Genomic DNA, 12,941 nt, shown 5'->3' on the forward strand with positions numbered 1-12,941 from the left:
CAAGTCTCATGAACAAGATGAGATATTAAGGCCAAGACAATGAGTGGAGGTAAAATTCTAATCTTTGGAGGCATAAAAAATAAATATGTATCCCAGGAACAAGAGTTTCACCATGCTATGGGAACAGGAATCAGAAGAGCCAGGTACAATGAAGAGATGGAAATATGCTTTCTTCCAGAAAGACAGAGGAGACAGGAAGAGGCAGTTTTGACCATGAATGAAGCAATCCTGGGCCATAGGTGGATAGATTCAGTCACCGTAAAAATTGAAGTGCTGTGCTTTTGCTATGCATGATAGTGGGGTCTAGGAACTACATGCATGGCTTTAGGACATTAGGCTAGGTAAATGCAAAATTGCTTTCCCAACTTAGGGCAACTCAAGACAACTCGTGATAAAGAGATACTTATAGCAAATAACTACAAAGTGTGTAAATTAATCTCCAGTTGTGGAATAGAAAGCAGACATAGGGACTACAGGTAATAGAGCAAATAAATTATGTTTTAAAACCAGCATGTTTAATGTGGGGCACCTGGGTGGCTCAGTCGGTTGAGGGTCTGACTTCAGCTCCAGTCATGATCTCATGGTTCCTGGGTTCGAGTCCTGCATTGGGCTCTGTGCTGACAGCTCAGATACTGGAGCCTGCTTTGGATTCTGTGTCCCCCTCCCTCTCTCTGCTCCTGCCCCACTCACGCTCTGTCTTTAATGTTTAATGAACAAACATTAAAAAAAAAATGAAAAAGCCCACAATATGTTTAATGTAAAAAAAAAAAAAAGGATAAAAGAATAAAAACCAAAAGAAAAAGAAAAATATTTAAGAAATGGAGCAGAGTTTTGGGGGCATCTGAGTGACTCAGTAGGTTGAGTGCTCGACTTGGACTCAGGTCATGATCTCACAGTTCGTGAGTTTGAGGCCGGAGTCAAGCTCTGTGCTGACAGCTCAGAGCCTGGAGCCTGCTTCAGATTCTGTGTCTCCCTCTCTCTCTTTTCCTTCTATGCTCATGCTCTCTCTCTCTCTCTCTCTCTCTGTCAGAAATAAACATTAAAAAATATTTTAAAAAAGAAATGGAGCATATTTTTAAAAGAATTAAAAAGAAATTATAACATAAATATATATTCATTAAAATTTAAAAAGTCAATCACAGAGAGGAAAAAAATGAAAAATGTAAAATAAAACAGAACACAATTGAATCCGGGAGGAAAAGATAAAACAATATTTGAAAAGAAAATGGTGGAGCATTTTCCTGAATCAAAGAAAAACATGAAACAAATTCAGACTGTCAAGCAGGAAATATTTTTTTTAAATTCACATCTAATTATGTCTTTCAGTGATTTTTCAGAGTATCAAAGAAGAGGACAAGATTTTTAAAGACTCTAAAGAAAATAGACACATTACCTATAACTCGATGATAAGCAGATTCAGAGCCAACTTCTCCTTAGGAACAACTAATGCCAGAAAAAAATAGAATAATAGTTTCAAAGTGCTTAGGAAAAATAGCTTCAACTAATAATTTTACACCAAATAAATTATCATTAAGAGGTGAGGATGAAATAAATATTAGTTTTGATACATGAAGACTGAACATTCATTACCCACAGAAGCTTGTTAAAGAGAGAAAATGATATACGAGCAATAAGAAAAAAATTGATTATGGGAAGATATTCTGAGAAATAATAGAAGACAAAGCATTCTTTAAACATGGGGAGAACCATAAAGAATTAAAAATAAATAAAGTAGTAGTGAATTAGGAGAGTTCTAAAAATAAAGTTAAACATACAGTAATAACAAACAAATCATGGGATACAGAAAGGCAGGGTGTTTGGGGGAGCTAGAGCATTTTAGCACCCTTTTATTCAGAAGGATGCTAACCACATTGATTATATACAGCTTTGTTAAGGGTATAGGGTAAAACAGTTGTGCTAACCACTCATAAAAGCAAACTAGAAAATGCAACTTCTTAAGAAGTATAGAATACAAGAAGAATTTAAAATTCAAAAATCCAAAATAAGGCAGTTAAAAATAGTTTAAAAAATATGGCAAATAAGAAACATGAAAAGAAATTGTAAGTAGGGTAAATATTTCAGTAATTCCTCAGAGGTGTTTTTAATCCTGGGTATACCGTTCACATAATGGCAACGGTCTTGAAAATCAAGTAATAGAATTATATTTGCAAGCAAGTACTAAGAAAAAGCTGATGTAGCAGTACTAATTCTAGATCCAAAGGAATTAAATATGAAAGCATTACTAGAGGTAGGGAACCATTCTATAATGATAAAATGAATAACTTACAAAGAAATTATCATTAAATTAGGTGTCCAGGATTTTTAAATAAACCAAAAACATATAAAGCAAACACTGACTGAACCGTAAAAAAAAAAAAAAGAAAAAAAGTTAACCCATTCATAAGCATAGCAAGAGCTTTTAACAAATTATTAACACCTGATATATTAAGGAACCCCCAAAAATAGTAGGAATGTAAATGTTTAAACAATACAATAAGCAAGTTTATGTGACAGTCATGGAATAGAAGCCTGCATCCACTGTAAAGAAAACACACATTATTAAGACCACAACAACAAAAAATCCCACATGGCACATTTACAGGGTAGGGGAATCTCTTACGAAAATGCAGTGAGGGGCACCTGAATGGCTCAGTTGGTTAAGTGTCTAACTTTTGATTTCAGCTCAGGTCATGATCTCACAGTTTGTGGGATCAAGCCCTCTGGTGGGGTCTGCACTGACAGTGTGAGGCCTGCTTGGATTCCCTCTCTCCTTTCTCTCTGCCCCTGCCCCTCTTGTGCATGCTCTCTCTCTCTCTCTCTCTCTTTCAAAATACAGAAACTAAACATTAAAAAAATGCATAATTAAAAAATAAGATAGTATAATATATTTTGTCAAATATTTTCAGAATTTAAATAAAATGAACAAGTTTTAGAAAAATATAAATTACCAATTTCTGTAGTCTCAAGGATAGACAATATGAAGATATATAGAACAATTTTCATAGCGAAACATCTGCACACTCATTTCACTTCCAGAAAGGTAGCAGGTCAATTTTTTTAGGCAATTTTAATAAAATTCTAATATATGAGATTTTTATGCTATATGGGCACTTGCAGGTATTGAGACAGAAGAAATATAATCAGATGCTTTATGAGATTCTAGTATGGCCTCAATACCAAGAGTAGTGACAGACTGTACAATTATAGAAAGTCACAGAAAATTTAATTTATAGATACAGATTAAATATCACAAAAATATTTTCATATTTAACTATTTAATGATAACAAAACAACAACATGAAAATGTATGGATTATCCAAGGAGTGCACTGATAGTTCAATTTAGGGCTTTTATCAAAATTAGCTACATTAGAGATCCAAGGAGAAATATTAATCATTAGGATAAAGAGAAAAATGTCTATTAGGATTCACATAAACACTTAAGAAGGCAGGAAGAGACGACCCCTAGGTGGCTTAGTCAATTAAGGGCTTAACTCTTGATTTCGGCTCAGGCCATGATCTCAGGTACATGAGATCGAGTGCCATGTCAGGCTCTGCATGGACAGTATGGAGCCCACTTGGGATTCTCTCTCTGTCTGTCTCTCTGCCTGCCCCTATCAAAATAAATAGATAAACATTAAAAAAAGAAGAAGAAAGAGAAGGGAACTTGACTTGATAAAGAATGTGACACCAACAACAGCAAAAAAAAAAAAAGCAAAACAAACCTACTCAATGTCATCCTTAACACAAAATTTTAGAGCATTTACAATAAAGGCCACAACAAGACAAACATGCCAGAATCCTACAATTAGATCTATAATTCATTATTATGATGCCAAATTTGAGGAGACTACACAAAGATGTAAGGTTAAAGGAAAACAGAGGAAGGCACATGGTATGCCCACCTGCATTGAAAATCCAAGAAAATCTACAGACATACTTTTAGAACATAACAGAGCTCATCAGATTGCTGGACACAAAATCAAAATGATTCCAAAATCCCAAAATTTAGAAGTTTTGTAATAAAATGGTTAAAAAATCAAATTCATAGTTCTAGTAACATTTCATGTACCTAGAGATGTTTTCAAAAAATTTTTTAATGTTTATTTATTTTTGAAAGAGAGATAGAATGTGCGTGGGGGAGTGACAGAGAGAGAGGGAGACACAGAATCCGAAGCAGGCTCCAGGCTCTGAGCTGTCAGCACAGAGCCCGATGTAGGGCTCGAATTCATGAACCGTGAGATCACGACCTGAGCTGGAGTTGGACGCTTAACCAACTGAGCCACCCAGGCTCCCCTAGAGATGTTTTTAGTTACAATGAGCTATGCTAGTCTATTATGGAGATAATTAACAATTTTTTTTTGAGTTACATAAGAGAAGACTTGAAAATTATAGAGATAATATTCAGCATTGGAAATAATAATATAATGACACAAATTTTTCTCTACTCAACATTGTCAGATGCTATTTAATCCATAACCAATCTATAAAGTTAATGCAACTTCCAATAGTGTTTTTCACAGAACTTGACACACTAATTTAAAATTTGTATGGACGAATGAAAGCATATGAAGAGCCAAATGATTCTGAAGAAGCAGCAAGGAGTGAGGACTTCCAACAGATATCAAAACACCTTACAAAGCTGTGCAGGCACGCTTCATTGTCTTGCACTTCATTTTACTGTGCTTCTTAGATACCGCATTTTTTACGAATTAAAGGTTTGTGGCAACCCTGTGCCAATTAAGTTTATCTGTTCCATTTTCCACTAACATTTGCTCACAGTGTGTCTATGTCACATTTTGGTAATTCTCACAATATTTCAAACTCTTTAATTATTACAGTATGTCTTAAGGTGATATGATCAGTGATCTTTTTTTTTTTCAACGTTTATTTATTTTTGGGACAGAGAGAGACAGAGCATGAACGGGGGAGGGGCAGAGAGAGAGGGAGACACAGAATCGGAAACAGGCTCCAGGCTCTGAGCCATCAGCCCAGAGCCTGACGCGGGGCTCGAACTCATGGACCACGAGATCGTGACCTGGCTGAAGTCAGACGCTTAACCGACTGCGCCACCCAGGCGCCCCTGATCAGTGATCTTTAATGTTAGTATTGTAATTGCTTTAGGGTGGCATGAATCACACCCATAAATGATGGTGAACTTAAGTAATAAATGTGTGTGTTCTGACTGCTTCACCAGCCAGCCGTTCCCAGTCTCTTTCCCTCTCATTAGACCTCCCTATTCCCTGAAACATAACAATATTGCAATTAGGACAATTAATAACTTTAAATTGGTCTCTAAGCGTTCAAGCAAATGGAAGGATCACATGTGTCATACTGTAAACCCAAACTAGAAATGATTAAGCTTAGTGAGGAAGGTATGTTAAAAGCCAAGATAGGCTGAAAGTTAGGCCTCTTGCAGGAAACAGCCAGGTTGTGAATGCTCAAGGGAAGTTCTTTTTTTTTTTTTTAAGTTGAAATATAGTTGACACACAATGTTACATCAGTTTCAGATGTACAACATAGCGATTAGACAAATTTATACATTATGCTGCGCTTACCACAAGTGTAACTACCATCTGTCACTGTACAACATTATTATAATATCATTGCCTACATTCCCTATGCTGTATCTTTCCTTCTTGTGACTTATTCATTCCATAATTGGAAGCCGATACCTCCCACTTCCCTTCACCCATTTTGCCCACACCCCCTCCCATCTGGCAAAAGGAAAGTTCTTGAAAGAAAGGAAAAGTGAACACACAAATGATAAGAAAGCAAAATAGTCTTATTGCTGATATAGAGAAAGTTTGAGTGGTCTGGATGGAAGATCAACCCAGCAAAAACATTCCCTTACACCAAAGCCTAATCCAGAGCAAGGCCCTCCCTCTCTTCAATTCTGTGAAGGCTGAGAGAAGTGAGGAAGCTGCAGAAGAAAAGTCTGAAGATAGCAGAGGATGGTTCATGAGGTTTGAGGAAAGAAACTGTCTTCATAACATAGAAGTTCAAGGTGAAGCAGCAGATGCTGATGCAGAAGTTGCAGCAAGTTTTCCAGAAGATCTAGCTAAGATCCTTAATGAAGGTGGCTACGCTAAACAACAGAATTTCAATGCAGATGAAACAGCCTTCTATTGGAAGATGATGCCATCTAGGATGTTCAGAACTGTAGAGGAGAAGTCAATGCCTGGCTTTCTCTTGTTAAGGGCTAATGAAGCTAATAGCTTTAAGTTGAAGTCAATGCTCATTCACCATTCCAAAAATCCTACAGCCCTTAAGAATAATGGTAATTCTACTAAGCCTATGTTCTACAAATGGAACAACAAAGCCTGGATTACAGCACATATGTTTATAACATGGCTTAGTCCATTGTTGAGACCTACTGCTCAGAAAAAAAATATATATATATTTCTTTCAAAATATTCCTGCTCATTGACAACATATCTGGCCACCCAAGAGCTCTAATGGAGAAGTATAACTATATTTATTCATATTGTTTTCATGCCTTCTAACACAATATCCACTCTGCAGCCCATGGATCAAGGAATATTTTCAACTTGAAAGTCTTATTATTTTAAGAAATATATTTTTAAGGCTATAGCTGTCATAGACAGTTATTCCTCTGATAAATCTGGGCAAAGTACATTGAAAACCATCTGGAAAGAATTCACCATTCTAGATGCCATTAAGAACATTAGTGAATCACAGGAAGAGGTCAAAACATCAACATTTACAGGAATTTGGAAGAAGTTGATTCCCACCCTCATGAATGACTTGGAGGGGTTCAGGACTTCAATGGTGGAAGCCACTGAAGATGTGGTGGCAATAACAGGAGAAGCAGAATTAGAAGTGGAGCCTGAGGATGAGACTGAATTGTCACAATCTCATGAGAAAACTTGAACAGATGAATAGTTGCTTCTTACAGATAAGCAAAGGAAAATGGTTTCCTGAGATAGAATACTCCTGGTGAAGATACTGTGAAGATTGTTGCAATGACAAGAAAGGATTTAGAATATTACATCAACTTGGTTGATAAAGGAGTGGCAAGGTTTGAGAAAATTGGCTATAATTTTGAAAGAAGTTCTATCATGGGTAAAAGGCTGTAGCATGTAGGATTGCATGCTACAGAAAAAAAATCATTCATGAAAGATAGAGTCAATCGATGCAGCAAATTTCATTGCCTTATTTTAAGAAATGGCTCCAGCAATCCTAGTTCTCAGTAATTACCACCCTGATCAGTCAGCCACCATCAAGGCAAGACCCTCCCCAGGCAAAAAGTTTATGATTCACTGAACTCTCAGATGATGATAATCATTTTTGGAAATAAAGTATTTTAATTAAGGCATGTACATTTTTTTAAGACACAGTGCTATTGTGTGCTTAACAGACTACGGTATAGTATAAACGTAACTTTTATATATCCTGGGAAACCAAAAATTTATTTGACTCAATTTATTTGACTTATTGCAATATTCACTTTAGTGTAGTATTCTGGAACTGAACTCACAATGTCTCTGAGGCATGCATGTAGTAATTAAAGAAGTCAGGCATAAATACAGGAATGGCCAAATAGATCAGTAACACAAAGCGGACAGCCTGGAAGCAAACCCAAGCATATAGGTAAATGTGCTTTATTATAGAAATAGAATTACCGATCAGTGGGGAAATAAAGGAGTGCTCAATGATGTTAAGACAACTGTCTATTTTGGGGAGAAAAAATCAATTAGGCATTTTTTAGACATCACACTAATAAGGAAAAGTAAGTTCAACATAAATTAAAGACATAAGTGTGAAAAGCAAGTGTTTAGGTCTTTTCGCTCAGGACAAATAAAGGAGTATATTTTGAGATATCTAGAGTGGTAAAACATTCTTCAAAGTTTACCAAACACATGCCTTAATGGAGTAATTTGATAAATCTGATCATAACAAGATGAAATACTTTGCATGATGGAAGACCATCTAACAAAGCTAAAAGACAAAAGAAGCACTTGAAGAATAATCTCAAAAAGATAACTTTATAGATATATTTTTATAACTTAAAAAACCATTTAAAAACATAAACAAACCAAGTAAAGAGTGGACAAAGGGTAGGACTAGGGACTTCACAGAAAGTTGAATTTCTGCAAAGTATATAAAAAGATCTTTATCTTTCAGAGTAATCAAGGGAATACAGATTGAGTCAAGGTAACTGTGCACACCTGTAGGTTGCCAGGACATTTAGAAGTCTAGCTTTTCTGAGCCGTTAAGCTCCTCAAGAAGAGGAGAGCTACATTAGCATTTCTCTGCATTTCCTAATCGACCCGGCAGCATTTTGAGGCATTAGCCAGCTGCACAACAGGGTGGGTGGTAACAGGAAAGGATGAATGAAGAAAGAAGATTGTAGTGGTGATGCAGTGGTTGTGTCAGGAACTTGGACAAGAAAAATGCCAGTGCTGGCCTATTCTTTATATAAATCTCCAATTGGGGCCTCATATAAAGCTAGCATCAGATACGCAAAGATTTCTTGCCTTCCAAAGGGACCTAAGGAATGACCAATGTTGCTAATAAAGGTAATCAAATGTTCTCACCTCTTCCCAGACCATTATATACTGATCATAAGTGATTAATACAGAGAACTCCAGCTGGAGATCTCATTATTTAATCTCCTTTGACACGTTTTCCTTAGCTATTTAAAGACTTGATCTTTCATTACAAAATAAAGCAAAATAAAAGTGAAATGGGATTTCTTCATGACTGGAATTTGTAATCAAATTGCTTCTTGGGCCTGCAACTTGACCCCAAACAGAGGATATAAAGGTCAGTATAGACTCGCCTTTTGCTGGAGTGAGAATTTGATCTTCCTTCTGCCTCCAGCCAGAGTAAGCAGTGCCATCACTGGACACAGAAGCAAATCCCTCAGCCAAGTGGCAATTCCCAACTTCAGCTTTAGAGGTAAAAGTTAGGTGGGTAAAAACTAATCATTGAACGTGTCAATCTCTTTAGGCAGTCTCTGTTCTCAGTGTTACAAAATGTACATCTGTTTTCAATTAAATTATTCAAAGTACTATCCAACTCAGAGAAAAATACCTTTTCAAGAGTGGCAGACTAAAAACCAGTTAGTTGGACAACATTTACAGCATTGTGTTTGTTTTTGGACAAAGCTGTCATTTTTAAATTGCTGACTCTACAGAGATAAGACTCCATCCATAGTCTTAAAGACCAAAACCCACATCCTCTAGGCTGTAATTGATAAAATAAAGGGCATTTAGCCTGCAGAAGAGAGCTTTGGTAGAAAGGAAAAGAGGAAGGAATATAATAACATCAACAGCAGCTACATTTACTGGATGCTTTCTATTAGCCAAGAACTCTTTAGTGCCTTTTACATATATTAATTTAAACTTCACAACAATCTCATAAAGTAAGTCCCATTATTACCTTCAATTTGATAAATAAAATATTTAATATAAAGATATTTGGGAAGTATCTGGTACCATAAAATTTCAATCAAAGATGTTGGTGATGATGGTGAACATTATTGTTATTGAGTAATTCTTCCAATTAGAAGAAAAAAGGAACTCATCCACTAGGAATAATTTAAGAATGTTTTGAAAACATTCTCCCCATGCCAGAAACAACATCCTTATTCCCTGCCATGGTAACTCAATTCTACTATCAAAATCCATTCTTTTTTTTTTTTTTAATTTTATTTAAGTCCAAATTAATTAACATATAGTGTAATAATTGTTTCAGTAGAATTTAGTGACAAATCACTTAAACATAACACCCAGTGCTCATCCCAACAAGTGCCATCCCTAATGCCATTCTTCTGAGTTCTAGATTTTTCTTCTAGAATCCCATATTTATTTGCATATTGTTTGCCCCTATGAAGGGGCAGTAAAGCTCTCCTTGCTTTAGAAGCATATGTCTTCAAATGTGATAGCTGGCTGAGAGTATTATGTATGTTAAAATAAACATTTCTTACATACTAATCTGTTCTAAGCAATATGCTGTGTTTAAGTGATATAAAGATGTTCTTTCCACCTTCTCATTTGAAAGAATAGGAAGTAGAATGAGTATCTGGGTTCAGGACAGGGAAGGGGTTAGTGGTACCCACTAGGTGGGGGGAAAGAGACCTGAACGAAGAAATGTAAAGTTTCTAAAGCAATTTGAGTTCAGTTGTTTGTCCTCCAATTTTTCCTATAGTCAACATGATTTTACACTCTTTAGTTTCATTAATAGAAGCCATAAAATTTTTCAAAAGATGTTCCTTTTCTACATAAAAGATAAAAGAAGTTGTTGGTTAAGAAAATAACACTTGGAGTTGCAAAATAAGAAGTGAAGGAGTGTGCCTTGTTGCACAGGAGACCACGCTTGTAGTCCCAACCCTGGAGCCATTGTGCTGTCTGACTCAGTGTTCTCATTCTAAAAAACAAAGCAATAACATTAAATGATCTCCATTATCTGTTCTAAATTTTTGATGCTTTAAAATGATGTTTAGAATGAGATTAACTAAAATTGTCTTATATTGTTATCTAGATGCATATTTTGGCTTAATTTTTGTTTTCTTTTAAAATATGAAATGACAGTATATTTTAAATATACCTATTTGTTAGTTTACTTTCTTTCTCATTTTATTTTATTAATATTTTCTAAGCAAAGATAGATGACATCTTATTGCACTTCCAAGGGGGAAGACGATCACTTTAAAATTTGCTTATAGTTTTGTCTCAGCAAAAGTATTAATCAAAGAGGTCTAGCAGTTTGTTTTATTAAAACTCTTTATTTCTTACTAGGCAAGTGCTAAGTAAAAACAAGAAAAAGAGATATTCCAAATTCTGGGCTGTCTTGTAATACCCTTGCCTACTTGCATGAATGATTTTTGTATGCATGTGTTGAGTATTTGAATTTGCAACGTTTCATTTTGTGTGATCTTTCAAGGAAAGTCACCTTATAGCCAAGTACCACTAAGAAGTAAAACCCTAAGAATTTGGTTCCTGCTTGTTGGCATTCTGACATTCATGCCTGTATACTGTGTTGACTATATATCATGCTATGAATAATTGATTCTTACCTAAATGCTTCATAAAGTTAGTGTTAACAAATATAACAAACTAAATGCCATCAACTAAATGTAATTTTCATTCTCAGACATATACTGTCTTTGACATATTCTGTCTTTGACTCTGGTGAAGTTATCAGAAACCAGCATAGCATCTGCTTGTCTCTCCTTTTGGAAATTTGAAGGAAACAAGACTTCTTAGAAGATCTGTGATAAGTTTCTTTAAGGACAAATATTCTACAAATGGTAAATATTATTGATTTATCATCTTTTAAAGTTCTATATTCAAAAAGCCATCACATTTTGGTTTTTACTTATGTCATTTTACAACTGGAGTATTACAGAGAAATCTTTAATATAATAGAAGGAAAATTTAATTATCATCACCTAAAAGAAAATTAGATAGGTAAGTGAGATTACATCTAAGCATTTGGTCTAACTTTCATATTTCTTTATTAACTGACACGCTTGTATCTCCTAACTCATTTGTGAAAATCCCTAATGGTTACAACTTCTGCTTTTTTTCTAAATAACCCTGACTGCTTCCTTTCACGTATAAGAAAGACAAGAACAATAATAATGCTAATTTTTACTGAATACTTATTCTGTGGAAGAAATAGAAATTTTAAAAACATTCTAATCAGGGCACCTGGGTTGCTCAGTGGGTTGAGCATCTGAATTCGGCTCAGGTCATGAGCTCACAGTTCATGAGTTGCAGCCCCACATCAGGCTCGCTACTATCAGCACAGAGCCTGCTTTGGGTCCTCTATCTGCTCTCCTGCCCCTCAACCATTCTCTCTCTCTCTCAAAAAAAAACATTAAAAACAAATAAAAAATAAAAAAAAACACATTAATCATTTTATTTTACTCCTACACACAAAACCCAATGAAGTTTGGGGAGTGATGTTAACAAGATGATGGAATAGAAAGCCCCAGACCCTCTCTCCCCTCACAGAAACACCAAATCGACAATACATAGCTTATAAGGAAACAGAACTTCAGTAACACTATAGACAAAATGGACCTAGCAGACACAGAGAACATTCCAGCCAAGAGCAGTAGAATACTCATTCATCTCCAGTGCATATACATATTCTCTGGTAGATGACACGTTAGGTAACAAAACAAGTCTTCACAAATTTAAGATTTATATTATCATTTCCACCCATAATGGAATAAAATAAACAGCCTGACTTTATACCTTAAAGAACTAGGAAAATAGGGGCACATGGGTGGCTCAGTTAAACGTCCGACTTTAGCTCAGGTCATGATCTCATGGTTTGTGGGTTTAAACCCCACATCAGGCTCACTGCTGTCAGTGTGGAGCCTGCTTCAGATCCTCTATCTCCCTCTCTTTCTCTGCCTCTACCCAGCTCTCTCTCTCTCAAACTTAAACATTAAAAAAAGGGGAAAACAAAACATAAACTTAGAAGAAGGAAGACAATAATAAAGATTACAGCAGAAATAAACAAGAGACAATAGACAAAAAATTGAAAAAATTAACAAAACTAAGAATTGTGTTTTTAAAAACATCAACAAAGTGGATAGACTAACCAAGAAAAAAAAGCAAGCACTCAAATAAAGTCAGAAATGAAAGAGGAAACTTGACAATTGATGCCACAGGAATTAAAAGGATAATGAGAATGTGTTATAAAAAGTATATGCCATCAAATTTTATAGCGTAGAAGAAATGAATTAATTCACAGAAACATACAACCTACTCACACTGAATCATGAAAAAATAGAAAATTTTAACAGACCTATAATTGGTAAGGCAATTGAATTAGTAACCAAAAAAAAACTCCTAGAAAAGAAAAGCTCAGGACCAGATGGCTTCACTGGAGAGTTCTACCACACATTTAAAGAATGACAATTTTTCTTTAATATTCAAAAAAAAAACTGCAGAGGAG

The 12,941-nt window shown here is 35.3% G+C and overlaps 1 protein-coding gene across 4 annotated transcripts in view; it reads right to left on the bottom strand.

Moving 5' to 3' along the window:
- Positions 1 to 12,941, bottom strand: part of NKAIN2 (sodium/potassium transporting ATPase interacting 2) — a 995,125-nt gene that overhangs the window by 150,837 nt on the left and 831,347 nt on the right. The gene's annotated exons all lie outside the window — the stretch shown is intronic.

The sequence above is a fragment of the Lynx rufus genome, unplaced genomic scaffold, assembly GCF_022079265.1.
Source record: "Lynx rufus isolate CCGP_SWC_20201006 ecotype Redwood Valley unplaced genomic scaffold, mLynRuf1.p SCAF_6, whole genome shotgun sequence".
Classification (NCBI taxonomy): Eukaryota; Metazoa; Chordata; class Mammalia; order Carnivora; family Felidae; genus Lynx; species Lynx rufus.